Source organism: Ambystoma mexicanum, chromosome 2p (assembly GCF_040938575.1).
Source record: "Ambystoma mexicanum isolate Mex_15411 chromosome 2p, UKY_AmexF1_1, whole genome shotgun sequence".
Lineage (NCBI taxonomy): Eukaryota > Metazoa > Chordata > Amphibia > Caudata > Ambystomatidae > Ambystoma > Ambystoma mexicanum.
Window position 1 is genome coordinate 491,075,859 of NC_090923.1, and position 19,147 is coordinate 491,095,005.

Sequence of the window (19,147 nt, forward strand, 5' to 3'; positions counted from 1 at the left end):
GTTTAATCCTAACCAGCTCAGAGAATGGTATCCAGGTGGCTTACGAGTTGATTGGTCCCACCAACTCAAAGGAAGAAGTTGTCCTTGAAGGGACTTCTCTGTCGAGGTGAACTTGGCAATTCGGACCTGCAGCAGGGCTCCCCGGGCAAACCAACGGTCCAGTAGTTGCAGCAGCTGTCCTCTTCCAGCTCGTCTTTGGTTCTTTCGTTCCAGTGGTCGACTCTGCTTTCCAGTCCAAGAGACTCGCCTTGTAAACAGTTTCTCCCATTCATTCCAGCCTAGCTGCCACTTACCTAGTAGGGTGGATGTCCTTGTTGGACAGTCAGCCGGCCAATCACACCACAGTGCATTTGGGTCTCCTAGGAGACTAGGCAGAGGGAGTTTCGGGCACCTCCCTCACTTCCTGCCCATCCCAGACACTCAGGCGCCAGAGACGGTCTTCAGTCCTGAAGCCCGCCAAAGGCATAGAAACAAAGGGACCAAACCTAGATTGGCGCGCAGAGACCTTTCCATAAAGAAATGACGAAAAAAGAAGACCGGGGCATGTTTAAATAAAGGGGGCTCAGGCGCCATCTTGAAAAACATGGCTCCCGCGATTTTTAGCTACCGGTGTTCACGATTGGCAAAAATCATGGTAGTTCGTTGTAAAAACACTGCCACCAGCCATTTCGATAGGAAAGGGTAGCATTTGACTGCTACATGAGTTTCTAGTCACAGGGGATACTAAGTAACCCCTGCAGCACTCTATTGTAAGATAGTCTGTGTTGGATCTAGGAATTTAAAAAGACTAGTAAAGTCAATTTAACTTTACATTCTCTGGGAAACAGTAGTTTATCTCCGAGAAGGTATTTAAACCTTGGGACCACTGCACTGAGGGTGTTGTGTAACACACATGAAAAGATGATTCCTATGGAGTTGTCTAAAACTCCATAATCAAAGAACACACAAGTAAAACACACATCAAAATACATGATTGGGAAAAAAGGCTCACACTCTTTCCAGGTAAAAAGTTCAAGTCCTCAAAATCCAGCAAAGTTGCTGGGGGTCTCTAAGGTGAAGGGAATTAGCACATTTATGAGAATTCTCCCGAACACGGACCAAATGTGCAATTTAGGATTTTCCGCATCAGCCATCTCAGAGGTTGGTGGCCAGTTAGTGACAAAAGATTCATGCACAATTGTTGCACACCTCATTTCCCTATCTTTTAGTTTTCTACTGATGAAACAGATGGAGTGCTCCCTGCCCTTTCCATCCATTTGACTCAAGACTGCCCCAATAACTGTATTGGATGCATCAGATTGCACAAGGAAGGCCTGAGTGTAATTTGCAGCTTTCAGCACAGGAACATGGCACACGGCACCTTTCAGCCCCTGTTTTGCTACAACCTTGAAGGGTCCTGTCCACTTATCCTGCAAAACTTTGGGCTTTACTGGAATCATAACAAGAACTTGCTGGTCTGAAGTGAACTCCACCATTTTAGCCATCTGGTCATACCAATGTTTCACCAGGGATTGACCAGCTTTCATGTTATCAGTGGCTTCTGTCATCATAAGTGCCATTCTTGTTCTAAGAACTAGCACAGCATAAGTAATGTTCACTGGCTTGGAAGGTGGAGCAGCCTCCAGGCCTTCCTTAATCAGGGGCAGGGAGCCTCTCATTTGATGCCCATAGAGATGTTCAAAGGGGTTGAAGCTCACTCTGGCACAAGTTACTTCTCTGTATGCAAAGAGAAGGCAAGGCAGTAGAAAGTCCCACTTTCTGCGAATGGGTTCCCATAAAGCTCCCCTCATTCTCTTGGGTGTACGGGTAAACCTCTCTACAAACCCATTTGCCTGTGGGTGGAAGGAAGTTGAGAACTTGAACATGGCCTGCATGTAGTGGGACATAAAATGTGATCCCTTTCACAGACTACCTCATTGGGAAAAACTACCCTGGTAAATAAATATCAGGTAGGGCCTTGGCAACTGTGTGAGCAGTGACAATTCTCATGGGCATGGCCTCAGGGCACCTAGTGTTATCGTGCACTACAACAAATATAAACCTGTATCCTGAAGGGATGAAGTTTCAATGGGACCAACAATGCCAATCCTTACCCTCTCAAAATAAATTCCCAAAACTGGGAGAGGCACCAGGGGTGCCACCTCCTTGGCTCCACTTTTTCAAGTCACCTGACAACGGTGACAGCTTTTGCAGTATCAATCTATCTACTTCAGCACCCACCTGAGGCCAGTAGAAGTACAGTGAGAGTCTCTCTTTGGTCTTCTTAGTGCGTAAGTGACCAGCCAGAGGGACCCTAAAGGCTAATTGCAAAAACAGAAATCTAACTCCTTGGGGTACCACCCATCTTCTATGTTCCCCTTGGGTTGACTCTACAGGATCACTATATAGGAGGCCATCCCCCCAATAGAGCCTGTACTTCAAAGAGTCTTGCCGCTTCAAGCTTGGAAGCTAATTGCCTTTGCAAGCCTTCAAGAGAGTAGCAATCTCTTTACCCCTGACTAAAGTCCACCTTCTGCAATTAAAGTCTGCAGACCAGGATAGTCTTCGGGATCCAGATCTTCAAGACATGGTTGAATTTACTTTGCCTGTGTCTCACCACTAGATGGATCTGCTGGGGATTCTGTCTCAGTCACCACGGCCTGAGCTGGAGGTGGGGTCAAAGGGTTGACCCTGGCCTTTTTGGATGGAGGACACTTCTATCTAAGGGAGATGTTGGGCTTGGGGCCCTTTTGTCCATAAGACACTCTGGATTTCTTCTTAGTCTCTGGAGATAGGTCCTTCAAGGTTGCCTCTATGGCCTTCCTTGTCTGAGCCCTTATCCTTTGACTTGGGGATCAGAGGTGCTCAAGACAAGACCAAACGTCTTTAGGTCATTGCCCAAGAGTACTATACCAGGTACATCTCATTGAACACTAACAGGTATTCTGACAGTCATATCATTGCACTTTATAGTGACAGGCGTTCTAGGAAAAGTATTTGGACAGTTCCTCCAGCAAGTTTTGTCAGCCTCCTAGATGCCTTTGCTACATCTTGGGGGTTGAGAAGACTCTCACCTACTTCCATAATGGTGGCCAGAGTGTCACCAATGGCAGGGGTCTCCTGACCATTGATGAGTAAACTGTCCTTTAAGCATTCCTTAGTGTCATCTGGAATGGAATTATAGATATCCTGGCTCTGTTGTTCCAAAGACCCAAGAGACATTACTCTAGCCTGAATTCCATTGGGTTCTTGGCAAGAGAGTAAACATTGGCACCTGTCATTGAAGCTTTTCCCTATTGGGTGAAGGCTAAAGAGATAGATGGGATCCATAAGTGTTTACCCTTGCATCCAGGATCACCTTTCAAATGGTCAACAGACCCACAAACCACACATTTACCAAAGGTTATCTGGAATGGGGGTTTCTAGTAACCACCCTCTGGTTTGGCTCCAAAGGAATCATTATTCCTTTTGAATGTATGGGGTTTGTTGTGTGTGTTACTATTGTGGATGGGGGATTCGTGGAAGTCTCTTTCTCTTCCTTCTTGTGCTTCTTCCCCTTCTCCTTCTTTTGAGGCGACCCAGAAACCTGGTGAGCTGCCCTGTTGGCTACCCAAAAGTCAGCAGCAAGTGCTAGCTTCTTGGGGTGTAACTCTTTGGAATCAGAAAGGTGCTGTCTCAATACTTGAGAACCGGCATCAGACAAAAATGTAATAGTCCAGCAAAAAGTGCAAGATGAAAATTCTATCCAGACACAATTTAGAGCCTTCCTGGGCCTCACAGGTTACTACATGTTTTTTTATCGAAGAGTATTCATTCATCCATTCATTTTTGTCATTTGGATAGCGACTTTCACAATAATTATGGTCCCAAAATGCTGTTGGTTGAATGCCCTCGGAGGGACCAAATTCCAGAGTATGATAATATTTTGGAGGAGCTGTTATACGTGTTGTGCATTTAGGCCATTAACATTATGAGCAGGTGGCCAAGACCTTGCTAGTCACCAATGTGTACTATGAACTAAGCAGGAAGTGTTGTGTTTAGTGGATAGGGAATTAGGTGCATAGCTACAGTTTGAATTTATGTTGTGAAAGATAGCTTCATTCTTATGGCAGAGGTGTTATGCAATAGTGTTTGAGTTGTATGTGTGTGCGGTTTCATGCATGAGTGGGGCCATTTCTATGGCTACATTACGAAGGTGTGGCGTGCCAGAGCAAAATAAATTGTGTTGGCTGTACAAACAACAATGTCTATCCCCTGGATTGAATCCATGTGCAATGGACAGTGCTTAGTCTCACGTGCCATCTGTTAGGGGAGTTTTCCTAAGACTTCATAAAAATATCCCTTGGCATACAGGTCCCCAACTCTACATCTGTACTACCCAAAGGATCTTGGTACAATGGCAGAGCAGCCAGGCTTATCATAGAAGGAAGATATGAGCTGTAGGTAGGTACACTGGACCCAGTAAATACAATAGTCCAAATAAACTCTTACACAGTACATGTTAAATTAAAAATATATATGTATTCTTATTTACACAAAGAAGGTAGATACATACTTATTTCAATAACCAACAAACATAGGTACTACCGCCCACCCGCCATGTTTCGGAAAAATGGTAATTATATTTAGTTAGCAAAACTACATCAGATAATGTCTTTTGGAAGGAATAAAGGTTGGTTATGCATGCAGTAGCAGAACTTGACATTCTAGAGAGACTTTCCCAAGCTTCTGATGCTTTTAAAGCCCAATCTCTAACTATTCAAAAAAGTCAGCGTAGGAGTGGAGCCAAAGTCTTACAAAGTAGGAGAATAAGCAAAGTTCCTCAGGATACTTTCAGTCACTAGAAAAAGATGTTCAGCATAACAAAAATTAGGGGGACCCTACGAAGGACGCCCTCAAGGACTCAAGCTGACAAGCCTGGACCAGATGTATGGGTGGACAACCAAATACCTGTTCACGCACTCCAGTTACACTAGAGCAATTCTTCGGTTTAAGGTAAGCTATAACTTTCAGCCACACAGTACCTTAGGTTAGAAGAAGCAAATTCAGCTGGATTCTCTCCTCTGAATCGGCGACGGTCCCGGTCTCCAGATTGCTTGGTCTGGCGATGAGAGGACGCACTCTGAAGGGTATGTCACAGTAGCAGTTGCGAGAGAGGACCCTTAGCAAGGATTTCTTCAGTCTCCTGCTTCAGTCTACGGTTTTGTCGCCTTTTCATTAGCTCCACATTAAAGGCAGTTATAGGCGGTCGATCTTCTTCGATACTAAATTACTGCACTCTGGTGAAGGGACTTGGATGAGTTGGATGATCGTGCCTCTGCAGGTCCAACTGGAGCTCACCAAAGTTCTGGATGGATTGGGCCTCACTAAGAGGTTGTACTACAAATGAGTTGGAATTCTCTTTGTAGTCGCGGTCTGCAGCTCTGGAAAGTCACAGCAGATCGGGAGATGGCTGTATGTGTAGTTCATCTTGAGGCTAGTTGGTCCTGGCAGCCAAAGTGAAGGAGTCTTCCTCTTCAGAGCTCCTCTGTCAATTAGAAAATGGTGTCACGACAGCAGTGGTCACTTTACAGGTACTGGAAGGGTCTTTGGGCATCTCTGGTCATCTTCAGCTTTGGGTCTTCTGTTCGAGTGGCTGACTTGCCTTCTGCCTCAGGAACCTCAACTTTAATTCAGTTTTCCCACTCACTCCTCTGCAAACTCTGTCAGCATTATACAGAAAGGGGCAGGTCAGTGTCCAATCCGGATAGCCAGTCCCCATGTGGGAACTGGTTCCATTGACACACTCTAGTAGGCAAAGGGCAGGGGAGTGTTAAACTCCAACCCTACTTCCTGTCCTTGCAGACACACCGGAGCCTAGGCAGGGACACCCAAGGGTTCCTGCCAAGGCAAAACACACATTCAGTCCTCCCCCTACCAGAATGGTGGAAGAAGGGCTAACAAAGAACAACCACAAGGGAAATGGCAAAAAAAGAAAGGAGCTACCATGTTAGAACATAGGTGACCCTATTGTGCATGACTGAGCCTGCGAATACATAGCACAACAGTTGGTAGAACACATACACTGTCATCAGCCATAACTATATGGTTGTCTATGTGACTAGAAAGGCACAGGACCAGAGAGAAGGGGGATACTAGGTAACCCCTTAGCACTCCACATAAGGTGTTGTGTGCTAATCTCTAATAGTATAAATTTTTAGGAGGGACACAAAGTATCCCTCCATCCTGGAGCACTAAAGTTCTCAAAGATAGTGAAAGGATCTCAAAGGAGGACCAGAGGGGTCCTCAGCAACGCTGCACATAGTGTGCTGCGTGCTGCAAAAGTTAAACACAGATGCATTAAAAGAGATATGGAGGAAAGCACACTCCAAAGTAAAGGTAAAACCCAAACAACTGAGGTCCAAAGGTCAGAGCAAATAAGAGTGAATGAGGGGAAAAAGGCTCCCCCCAAGGGTATCAATAGGAGAATGGATGAAGCATAAAAATGATAAATCTCCCTAACACCACCCACGTGCGAAAGACAAATAAATGTAGATGCTCACCCTGTGAGTGAAAATTGGAACCTCTGATCCTTATTATCCTTAGAATCATTATTCCGGGCGAGATTCGTTTTTACTCGCTGCTAATTGCACCACTGATCCGCCGACCTGCAAGAATATCTACACTGCCTGCATGTCTTAAAATTGATGCCAACAGCTGCTGTGTTTGCCCCTGCCACCATTAGCCACCACGAGGTTTTTACACTTCCAAGATGGCCGCCCGCCATGTCTCAAGGAACCCCAGTGCCTAACTGAGCACAGCCAACTGTCCTCGCACCCGATTGGCCATTGAGCCACCTTAAGCAGCCTATCGCCAGCCGGTAGGCGAAGCCGGCCCACTCCCAGCAAGGCCCAGGATAATAAGGCCAATACCTGTCTTCACCTGTCCTCAGCCTTCCTCGCCGTTTGCCCGGACCCCCTGCCGGATTCCAGACCAACCTCAACGGTAAACGCCACTTCGCTTACATAGCCTGTGCTTAAATTGAACTGCCTAGACTCTGGAAAAGGCTTTGTTACCACAAGCTACTTATTGCCTCTCTCGTGCACTCAGGCCTTACTGCATGCTGTATCTGTGCCCAAAGTTGCTGCCATTTCCAGTACATAGGTGCTTAGTCGTATTTAGACTATTGTGTCGCTAGTCATCCCTGTAACATATAACTGCACTGTGCCTCACTGCTGCTCGGCTACCCTATGAAATTCTAGTTGCCATTTTTAAACGCATTGTGACCATCTGCTCTGCTCTGCTGATCTGCTCACCAATTGCCTCTAGATCTATTGACCTGCAGCTCAATGTGTCCCCACGCAACATACTTTTATAGCCACTAAACTCAATGCTGTGCTTAATCTGCTCTAAGTGCTATTCTGAATTTAGGGGTTATCTTGAACTAGTGTTACTCTGAACCTAGGTGCTATTCCCAATCCAGGCGCTATTCTGAATACATGCTACTCTGATCCAAGATGTTAATTGGTACACTGGCGCAATTCTAAACCTAATGCTGTGCTAATTGACAAACGCTTACTATGACCACTTTGCTTACCTGTATCTGAGTCAGATGCCAACCTGCAACCCTGCGCTACATGGATTAGGTAGTATTCTACCACTCCAAGCAGGCCGCACTGTCCACTGCTAGATTTCGACCCTAGACAGGACACACACTGCACCTTACCCCCCTCACACAATGTTCCTCCCGGGCCTTTACTCTATACTACTGAGAACCATTCTCCACATCACCAATTCCGCATGCCTGCACAGCTCACCCCTTAACTTGACCAGCCTAAGCACCGCATCACCCACCCTCACAGAGCCCAGCACCACAATCATGCTTACCCTACTCGCTCCCCCATGCCTTTCGGACAGGCTGACCAGATTACGAGCCAGACTTCCCAAAATACACGAGCCTAGAGCCAGGGACTCCACACAATCCATACTCACACACCGAACATCCATTAGCTCCTGCGCTAACCTTACGCTAAAAAAACCTAAACCTAAACCCGTCAACTCCACTATAACCAACAATAGAGCGCTCAGCACAGCTACCACCCCCACCCCTGCCAAAGCCAAAACCCTACCTATAAAAGGTGCCCTCATCAACGCACGCTCCATGATTGCCCATGCCACGGACATCGCTGATCTCATTTTAGCTGAAGATCTAGACTTCCTAGCCATAACAGAGTCCTGGCTTCACGCAGCCGCAGGCCCAGCCCTTTCGCTAGCCATCCCCACTGACTACACCATCATCCGAGCGGACAGAACTGAAGCTAAAGGCGGTGGTTTGGCCATCATTGCCAAGACCCACCTTAACATCAGACTCAACTCCGCCACACACCTCCCATCATGTGAATCACTTACAGCCAAGCTACCCATCGCTAACTCCCAAACAATATCCATTCACTTACTATACAGACCGCCCGGACCCCCGGGATCTTTCGAGGAAGACCTCAATGCCATCCTTACCGACAACCTAAAAAACTCCTCACAATGCCTTCTCTTAGGAGACTTCAATTTAGGCTACAAAGACCCCAAAGACAATCAAGCCACTCTCATCAGTAACACCCTGTCTGAACTAGGCTTCACACAAAAAGTAACCAGCCCCACCCATAACAAAGGGAGAACCCTTGATTGGATAGCAGACTATAACTGTGCCGTATCGATCACTAACAACACTCCCCAATCCTGGACCGACCACCACCTCCTCTCCTTCTCACTTGAGGCCTCAAGCCCTACAACCAACATGGCACTAGCCCCAGCCATCCACGCGAGAAGCAAAAAAAATATTACAGTAGAAAAACTGATCCCGCTCATTCTTCCTACACTAAGCCAACTCCAAGACTCTAATCCCTATGACCTCGTAGAAGGCTATAACAACACCATGCGCATAGCCTTAGACGCCATTGCACCATTGAAACTTAGAAAATCCAAACCAAAAAAGCACCTCAACCAATGGTTCTCCAGCCATCTTAAAACCCTTAGATTGGAAAAGAGTAAACTGGAACAAGTCTGGAGACAATCTCCGACTGACCACAACAAACTACTGCTTAACAAAATAACGGCCAACTATAAAAAAGAAATCATAGCGGCCAAACAAGAATCCTATAACCAGAGAATCTCCCAATCCAACTCCAGCTCCAGAGAATTATTTACTATCCTGAAAGAATTGGAAACCCCGGTAACAATCCCAGATACTTGCGTTAAAAACAAACAATGGTGCACCAGTGTCCAAAATGCACTAAACAACAAAGTCACTGGCCTTCAAACAAAAATTAAAAATAAGAAAGACTACCTCACCAATCTTACCAACCCCATCAACGCCCACTCGAGCCCTCCACCCTCACACCACACACCTAACACTGCTCGCTTCAGCTTTTCCAAAGTCTCTTCTCTCGAAGTAGAAAAAATAATTCTTGGCCTTAAACCCTCCAACTGCAAAGGTGACCTCTGCCCCCCACAAATCATTAAAGACGCGGCACGAGACCTTTCCCCATTCATCACCAGACTCATCAATGCCTCTTTCTCCTCAGGAACAGTCCCCAGTAACCTTAAAGAGTCCTGGGTCCTCCCTCTCCTCAAAAAACCCTCCCTTGACCCGTCCATCCCAACCAACTACAGACCGATTACCACCGTCCCATTCTTGCTCAAGATACTAGACAAGACAGCATACCAACAAATCCAAAAGTATCTTGAAACAAACCACCTTCTAGGAATAAGACAATCCGGCTTCAGACCCCAACATGGAACTGAAACAGCCCTAATAGATCTGAAAGCCCAAATAGACGTCCTTAGAGATAACGGGAAAACTGCATTACTACTCCTCCTAGACCTCTCTGCGGCGTTTGACCTAGTTGACCATAAAATCCTATGTAATCATTTAGACTCAGCTGCCCACTTCTCACAAGAAGCCATCAGTTGGATTGAGTCATTCCTCAACAACAGATCCATGCGAGTCTTCTCCTCCTCTGCCGCCGCCGAACCCATCCCCATTACATGTGGAGTCCCACAGGGCTCGTGCGTCTCCCCCACTCTGTACAACGTGTTCACAAAGCCCCTGTTTGATGATCTAGATGGCCTGGGTATCACCTACACTAACTACGCCGATGATACACAGATCCTCATCCCGTTGACGGGAGATTACAACCAGGATTTGGCCTTGGTGAACAGGGTGTATCTCATCATCCAGGCATGGATGGCTTCGCACAGTCTATGCCTGAATGATGACAAAACTGAACTCATCATCCTTGGTTCCACGTCCAACCTAACCAAACTCGACCACAATTATGCCAACTTCATCATAGATGGGAACCTAATCAAGGTCTCGAAAGGAGTAAAAACCCTAGGAATATACCTCGACTCCTCCCTAACCTTCCACAAACAGGTTAGCTCGATGGCATCCTCTACGGCCTACACATGTAATCTCATAAGAGCAGCCAAACCCTTCCTCTCCACTCACAGCTGCACTACACTAGCCAGAGCATTGGTATTATCCAAACTGGACTATTGTAACGCCCTTTACATAGGAGCCACCAAGCAAATCACCAACAAAATTCAGACACTTCAAAACAACGCCCTTAGGGCAGCACTCAATATTCCCAGGAGGGAACACATTTCCAATATCAGGAAATCCCATAACTGGCTCAGCACAACAGACAAAATCCTGCTTAAAGTAGCATCGCTCACCCACAAATGCCTGAATAATGCTGCCCCACGCTATCTGGCAGACAGAATATGCAAACACACCCCCATCAGACCCACCAGAACCTCCAATGCTAATCTGCTCACCGTCCCTAGGTTTAAACGCACCAAAATGGGTGGCAACAGCTTCCAGGTGAAAGCACCTCAACACTGGAACTCCCTACCACCATCGCTCAGAACTCCCCAACCTTACTCTCTTTTTAGACGCAACTACATCCATTGGTTAAAGAACACGAACCACTAACACCTCTAACACCACACGGCTGCTCTCCGCGTGGCATGCTTTAAGTGAATCTGTAAATTTGTAATGCTAAACTTGTATATATTTGTAATTCTTTAAACACATTTACTGCATTCTCTCCTGCCAAACTGTACACATGTTCCTTCATCGTCACACTGTAATTATGTAATGTAAAGTATAATTATGTAATGTAAAGTATAAGCAACCTGTAACCAAGCTTTGAATCACCTTGCTGCTCATGCGCCCTCATACCCTCGGGTCTGGTGCGCAATACAAATGAATAAACTAAACTAAACTAAACTAAACTTCAAGTGCATAAGACTCCCAACCAACATGTCTATTTGAGGCAGCAATCCCCTCCCTCATTTGCTTTAGAATTGCATTCAGTGATGACTACACAAAAAGATTCAATTGTAACTAATTAGCCTCCTCAAAGTTGATTCAATTGTTTGACCTAAGGTACGTAAGTGCAATGTGTTTCCCGCCCTCAGGGCCTAGTTGAGTGCAATAACTGGCCTGCTCTCAGGGATAGTGTGCAAGTTACTGGATACCTCCTTGAGTCATCTGAACAGCGTTGGCGGGACTTAAGGGGGGGATAGGGTGGCAAGCACAGCCGATAAAGGAGAACCAAAGCAAGGTAGCTGAAGGATGGAAAGGAAGGAGGTAGTGTTCATGTTGGGGGAGGGATCTGTCTGCTGGATGGACCTAGGTTGCAGAGCGGATGGAGGTTGGGGGGTTTAGGAAGCAAGGGGCAGCAGCAAGGTTTTGAGGATATTCCTAAAATCCAGGTGATCCTCTATGAGAAGGACAATGAGGGGGAGGGGTTTTCAGAAGGTGGGTGCAAGGACAGAGAAACATGCACCTCCTAGTCTTGGGAACCTGAAAGGGGGACTACTAGGAGGTGTAAAGAGCCTGATCTGAGGAATAAAGTGCCTTTCTTTTGGATAGCACTATGGGTAATGAACATGGCTTTGAAGGAGGCCTGTCGGCTGATGGGCAGCTGAAGTATCCTGAGTGCAGGGGAGATGTGTTGTCTGGGGGAGGGCTTTTTAGTAGCAGTTTTAATGTGAGAGGTTTAGTATGCTGCTGGGAAGATCCCAGATGTTAATGAGTGGTTGATTATAGATCTGGCAAGAGTGCCTGTGAAAGTGGAGGAGAGAATGGTTTTGAGGAGGGCCAGGGGCAAGGGTATCCTGGGGCCCCTGAGGGGTGGCTATTACAGAGAAGCCTTAGGAACTCAGGATGGGAGATTGCTGAGAAGAAGCTGAAGAGGGGGTGTATGGAGGGCAGAGGAAGGGGATGGGCGGGCTTAAGCAATGGGGACGGGGGTGATAGTTTACCACGAATGGTGAGGTACCTATCAAAAGCTATGTTGAAGTGGTGGTCAGACAGGGTGTCGCACAGTGCTTTGGATACTGAGGGGTGGAGATTTGGCATAGAGGGGGGTCTTGAATTCAGTGATAATGTTGTTAAGTTATTTGCAGGGGTTGGTAGCATTGCCGATGAGGGAGTTGTAGAATGCTTGTATGGCTTTTCTGATTTCTGATTTCTAATCTGTAGTCTCTTGTCTATCTAGCAAAGGTGGCTTTGTTTTGGGCAGCAGTATAGGTCCACCAAAGGCATTCCAGGAGAGGGTTGAGGGTTTTGAGGGATTTGAAGGGATTTGAAGAATGGTCTGAACCACCTGGGGGAGAGACCTGTGCTGTGGGAGGGGGGTCTTGTGGGGGTTAGGGCAAAAGAGAATCAGAGTGCCATTGGTCAAAATGGTCTGGGGAAGGTGTACCTCCTTGGAGGGGGAAATTGGGAAAGGAGGAGCAAAAGGAGGAGGATAAATCCAGGGAGATAATGACCCTGTTCAAGAGCAGGATCCTAGGTGAGTCGATGGGAGAGGGGAGGCAGGGAGAAAGGGGGCCAGGGAGAGATGGGGCGGGAGTCAGCGCTGAGAACAGGAAGGCGGAGTGAGCAATCCAGATGGGACACTTCCCCATCCCCTTAATGCTCTCACCTCCATGAAATTGCCAAAGAAGGTCACCTGTACTTCTGCCTGTTAGACGAACTTCCAGAGGTTGAAGGATGGTCGGTGCAACGTGTAGTTCTAAAGATCCCTGCCTATGGGCAGAAATTCATCATTCAGACAGACAAATGTGAATTTGGAATTGCTGCAGTGGTAGTTGCGCAAACCTGTGTGATTGCCCTTTGTAGGCATTTGACCAAGTGAGAGCACAAGTGGGCCACAATGAAAAAAGAAGCTTTTGCTCTAATTTGGGCAGTATGGAAGCTGAAACTGTACATATTTGAATCTCACTCTATGGTCTTAATAGACCACGGAACTCTTGGGTAGCTTATGGCCATGCAAAGAAAGTATTCCAAGTTATTGAGTTGGTTCATGTTGTTACATGGATTAGACATGGACATTCAACACAAGCCTGTGTTGCATGACTCCAATGCAGATGGCTTTAAAAGGTATTTTCATCTAAAGGATGGGCCAGACCATTAGAAGAGTGAGACTCAACCTGGGGCATGTGACGTTTTACCATCTGGCAAGGGTTTAAAAGCCCTAACATTTTTGATACATAATAATAATTCAATGATGCGCGTATTCTATTCTAGAAAGAGCGGTCTGCTAAACATAACCACCCTTTTCATCAAACTCCATGCCAGAAGAACAGTATAAACCTGTGTCCTGCTGCATCAGTAACCTTATCTACAGCACCTGCTCTCAGGGGATACGGAGCAGTTTCAGAGGTCACAGGTAGCTTGTCTGACAGCAGCAGTGAAAGAAACGCCACCACAGTGCAGAGGTTGCATTTAAAATCTGCACATTCTGCACTCTACTGACTCCCCAAAATACAAAATGTAAATAGAAAAAAAAAATTTAGCCACATCTCTCTTATAAGAGTTTTCTGGTGATCTCATACGGGCAGGTCATATAGTTCAGTCGTTTTTGTTTCCAAACCATCCACAGCAGCTAATCAAAGCACTCGGCTTCTATACAGCTGTTAATATGTTATTTCAGAACCTATTCTGGTAAGGGATTCTCAGAAGACCTACCCTGGTTAGGGGGTCTCAGAAGCTAATCAAAGTAGAAACAATTTCAACCTAAAGTATTTGACCCAAATCTCAATTGTAAGGTGACTATGCATTAAAGTATAGACATAAAACGAGATATATTTGGTGTGAAGCACAGGGAATAAGAGCAGACACTGTTAAGGAACAGTGGTACACATAGGTACATACAAAATGATACTATTTATTAACACAGGCAATGTTCTTTCCTGTTCCGCTATCCAACGTTTCGTTTTCCACTCCTGCATACTCTGTTTTCGCTACGCAGTTCATTCTTCCTTTCTTCCCGCATCACCGCCTTCCGAAGTTCGGCGCAACATTCTTCTGCTGCTATCAGCATGTCCATTATTAACACTACAGTGTTTCCAGACCATTCTTACTGCCTTGCTGGAGCCTCCACTATCACTTTCAATTTGTTTGGTAATCAAACCATGGAGGAGTGGCTAGACGATAGATGCGTTGAAACTGAAAACAGACTAAAGAGCAACTCAGACCCTAATTCTTCTTCTAATTTTTCTAATGATATAACTCCAAATAGCAAACATGCTACTGTCGGCCAAAACGAATTAAATTCAATTGAATTGAACAAAGTTGAAGAAAAAACTCAATTTGCAATCAAATGGGCTGTGGAAACATTTGAAATTTGGCTACTTCAAAAACGGGATTCTCAATGTTTTGAAAATTGATCAATTCCTACAATAACAAACCTTCTGCAGCAGTTTTATGCACACGTACGTACAGTATCAGGTACTGAATACTAGCCCCGAAGGTTGACTTCTCTTCAGTCTGGAATCAACCCTCATCTCAATAATCCTCTGTTTAGCCACAACCTAAACATAATGCTTAACCAAGATGTCCTTAGTGCCAACAATGGTTTTGTTAGCAAAACGGAATGTCTGAGGCGTGCCGGAAAAGACCTTGCTGTGCATAAAGCACCAATTTTACACATTTACCTTCTGGAATGTTTAACATCAACTCTCCTAAGACTCTTCAATTTAAAGTATGTTTCAATATTCAAATCCATTTTGTCCGCCGTGGTCATGAAGGACTCCGATTATTGTCCCCTAACACATTTCATGTCATTACAGACGAAAACTGCAAACAATACGCCAGCCTAACCTTCAACGAACTAACGAAAAACCACCATTCCATTTTGGAAAAACACTGCAGTGATCTTTTTGACAGAATGTTTGCTATCCAAAATCAAGCTGACTTTCCAATACGTTCACTTCTGCATGATATGTCAGAGCTGCCTCCAGATGCACAATGCTTCTTTGTGGCACCCTGTTGACTTAAAAAAAGAGGTTGCTCATGCAAAAACTGGTACACAAATCAGCCTTTGGGGAAAAATACTCTGGGAACATTGATGCCCAAAATAGGTCAACGTGCACCCCTGAATGCCATCTATACTAATCACTCAATTCACTCCCCTACTATTCAGCTTCTTTTAAACGCCGGATTAGAGACCAGGCAAATTATTTCTGTCACTGGACACCGCAACACAGACGCCATCGAAAGCTATTGGAAAATTGTTCCTTCACTTTTCTAGGGAATGTGTAATTTAAGTCAAACTAACGCCCTTTGCCATTGAGCATCTTGCCATGTGTGTCTTAATAATGAAAATCAATTGTTTACATATGTTTCCATATTTCAAATAGTTACATCTATTACTCTCTGTTGTTAAATTATAAATACACTTTTTTTCTATTTGCACCCTTACAATTCCTCTGCAGTACGTACACATTGTTCATTTTTCACTGATTGCTTTTTTGTCAACTGTGATGTACCACTGTATCCATTTTTAAAATAGTTGCATCTTTAGTTCTCCAGTGCCTCACTTTAATTTCTACAATTTTGGTTTATCAATACAGCAATGTTTCATTTTTTTTTAAAGTAACACAATTTCATTTGCTTTGTGCAACTCTAAATTCATCAGCTTTATACATTTATTTTTGTATTCCTCGCGTTTAAATGTACACTTTTTTATATGCATGGCAAATATTTGCCATCACACATGCATCATCCTTCTTTTGATCCTGCTCATTTCTATTGTATTGCCATACAATGGATACAGGGAGCACTCAACCAACATGGCCACCGTTTTCTAGCTATGTCTTTAATGGAACTTCAGCTTCTGGGTGTGATGACAACGCAACATCGCGGAATGTAAGCCTTGTTTCTTGAATACCCCGGCTGACACCCGCACTATTGGTATCCCGGTAAGTGCACACAGGATACTAATAGCAATAAGCGCCATCCCCGGGAGAGGTGATAACTGCATCAGGTAATTTCTGAGGGCCTGCGTTAATGGCTTCACTTAGTCCTGTAACTACGCACCCGGGTCATTACCTGACGGGGTAATGCCACCCAGCATGGGGCTTATTGCTTAATTAATTCCATCCCTACCCTTTTTAGAGTTCCACCTGTTACAGTGAGGTGACTTTATTTAGCAGGTTTCATGAAAAATGTTACTGTAGCATGGTCTCCGTTAGGCATCCAGCTATGGAGGAGGTAGGCTACCAGTCCCCAAAGACAGACCTCCTGACCCAAGCGCTGACTCCTTTGGCCAACTACTTTTAACTTAAGGGATTTTCGCCCTTTGCTGTCAATGGGTTCAGGGAGCATAATTCGATATAATCTCAATCCCGAACTCCAATTTGCAAAATAATAGATACCATGGGACAAGGAGTCAGTAGAATGATGAGGCTCACTGTAGGCTTACCTATAGTAGGTTTACAGGCTGCAACTTTGAGGCTTCCAGTGATGGTTAGATCATAGACCATAGGAAGGGAGAACACTTTTGAATTCAGTCCAAGCAGCACAAGTGGACCTTTCAGGTGGAGCAGATGAGAGTGGACGTTAGTGGCATCTTGAAAAGTGCTGGCAGTTTCAGGAGCTGGACGGTCAGACCTTGGGTTCCAGCCATCCCATCACCATGGAGAGAGATGGCAGTAGTAGTTTTGAAAGGTCCCAGCAGACCTCTGAGGATGCAAGCAAAGTTTCCAGTAATGTGATATAATAGGCCTGTACAAAGCTGCAGTCCAATACCAGTCATATGCAGGCCAAATGTAGACCCATTAACATATCCATACTTGGAACAGAAATGGATACAGTGCAAGACTTCAGACTAGTTGGTACCACCAGTACAGTCCAGGAAAGGAAGGAACCCATGTAAGTCTACTCAGTAGAGTGGAAAGTAAAGGTCTAAATTGTCATGGTTGGCTTTGCCAATGCTGGAAGTAATCCTCATGCATGTTTTATGAGGTCCTTTGGCTGCAGATGCTTGGCTCTTATGGTCGACAATCTAAAATGGCTCCAGACCTTCTCTTTCAATCCTCCAGAAGGGACCTGCAACATTTAAACTGATGGAGGTTGTCTAATAATGGACGGCCTGCAACCTCACATTCCGGGCTATTTCCAAAATGAAAAGGAAGGAATATGGCCAAGATAGAAGAACCCATCAAGAACATGGCTTGTAGCAAGAGCAACAGCCATTTTCAATGTATGGTACTCAAAAATGCATTATCACAGTAAAAAATAAAGTTTCTTTGTTGTGGATGGGGAAAAAGATGAAAAACGGTTAACTGCCACCATTTTCATTACACATCACAACAGTAATTGATGTGTTACCTTAACATAAAAGAGGCACAAAGTGTCCCTGCAGCACTCCACTAAAGGTGGTTCGTGCTACATTGTAACAGACACATTCCTCACACTGCCAGCCACGGGGGCTGATCAGTGGACCTCAAACAGAATAAGGGAAACAGGTGAGTGAGCCGAAATCAGTAAGGATCCATACAAAAATCAAATATGTTCAGTGATTCCATTGAAGCCAATGGAGGAACGTTGCAAATGAAGAACAACTTTCCTAAAAATAGCTGAAAATCGAACAGTGGACTGGGTAGGTACCACTGCACGGGAAATAGTCACTCATATCTTGCAGAACAGTGAGAGTTGACCTTCCCATCCCTGACATAGAGTATGCCGTCCAGGCAGGACCTTTGTCTGGTTTGTTTGCCAGAGGGATATGGTTCCCTCCAAGATAATGCCAAGTTTGTGGGCTCCAGCTTAATAAAGCAATATGCCCCGAGCAGCGGGGCATTACCGACACAGGTAATGCCCCGGGGCCCATAATTAAGGAAGGCCCCGTGGCATTACCTGTGTCGGTAATGCCCCCTCCGTGAGGTGCATATAGCTATTAGTACCCCGGCCCGCAAGAACTGCGTGACCGGGCACTAAAAGCTTTTTTTTTTGGCCAGAAATGCTGCAGCGTTTCGGGAGAGAAAAAAAAAAGACAAAGAAAATGGCCGCCAGGAAAGGGAAAACGGAGTCTGTTTTTCGTTTCCATGATGGCCATCGGGAGTGGACATGCTGGAAACAGAAGCGTTCCCAACGCGTACACTCCCGGAAAAAAGAAGGTAAGTGGGTTGGTAGGGCGGAAGGGAGGGAAACAAAAAAAACGTACTGAGGTCTCCCGCGGGGGACGATGGAAGCCTCCAACCGTGTGGAGGCTCTGAGCGGGGAAGGCCCCGCTCCGAGTATCCACATGCCTGGAGACTGCCATTGTCCCCCACCGGGGTCCAAGGAATAGAAGGTAAGTGGGGTGGGGAGGGTAGGGAGGTGGGAGGAAAGGGGGAAAACAAAAGCCTTATCTGAGTCCTTGGCGAAGACAGCCTCTCAGCCGTGGGGAGGCTCAGAGGGAAGACGGCCCTGCTTCGAGCCTCCTCATTGGCTGAGGGGCTGCCACACCGCCCGGCAAGGACTAGGCGGCTGGAATCCTGGCCGAGAATCAAAGGATTCTCTGCCAGGTAATGCCTCGGCGAGGGCCAATCAGAATGGATCTTTCATTCTGATTGTGCCCTCGCCAGGTACTAAAATGTAATACAACATATGGACTACACATTTTAGTTTTCGTCTACAATATTCTTATGTTTTTTTTTTTTTTTTTTACTTGGTCTTCATTGTGCATTAACCTTGATTGTGGAAGCCACTGGGCACTGTACATCAGGGGGGGTTACAGGCATGCATTTGATGGTTTCCGAGTGGAACTGTCCTTACAACCTACCACATATTATCAGTTTACCATTTAGAACAGTAGGAGATATTTAACATGCATTGTTAGTTATATGATATGCT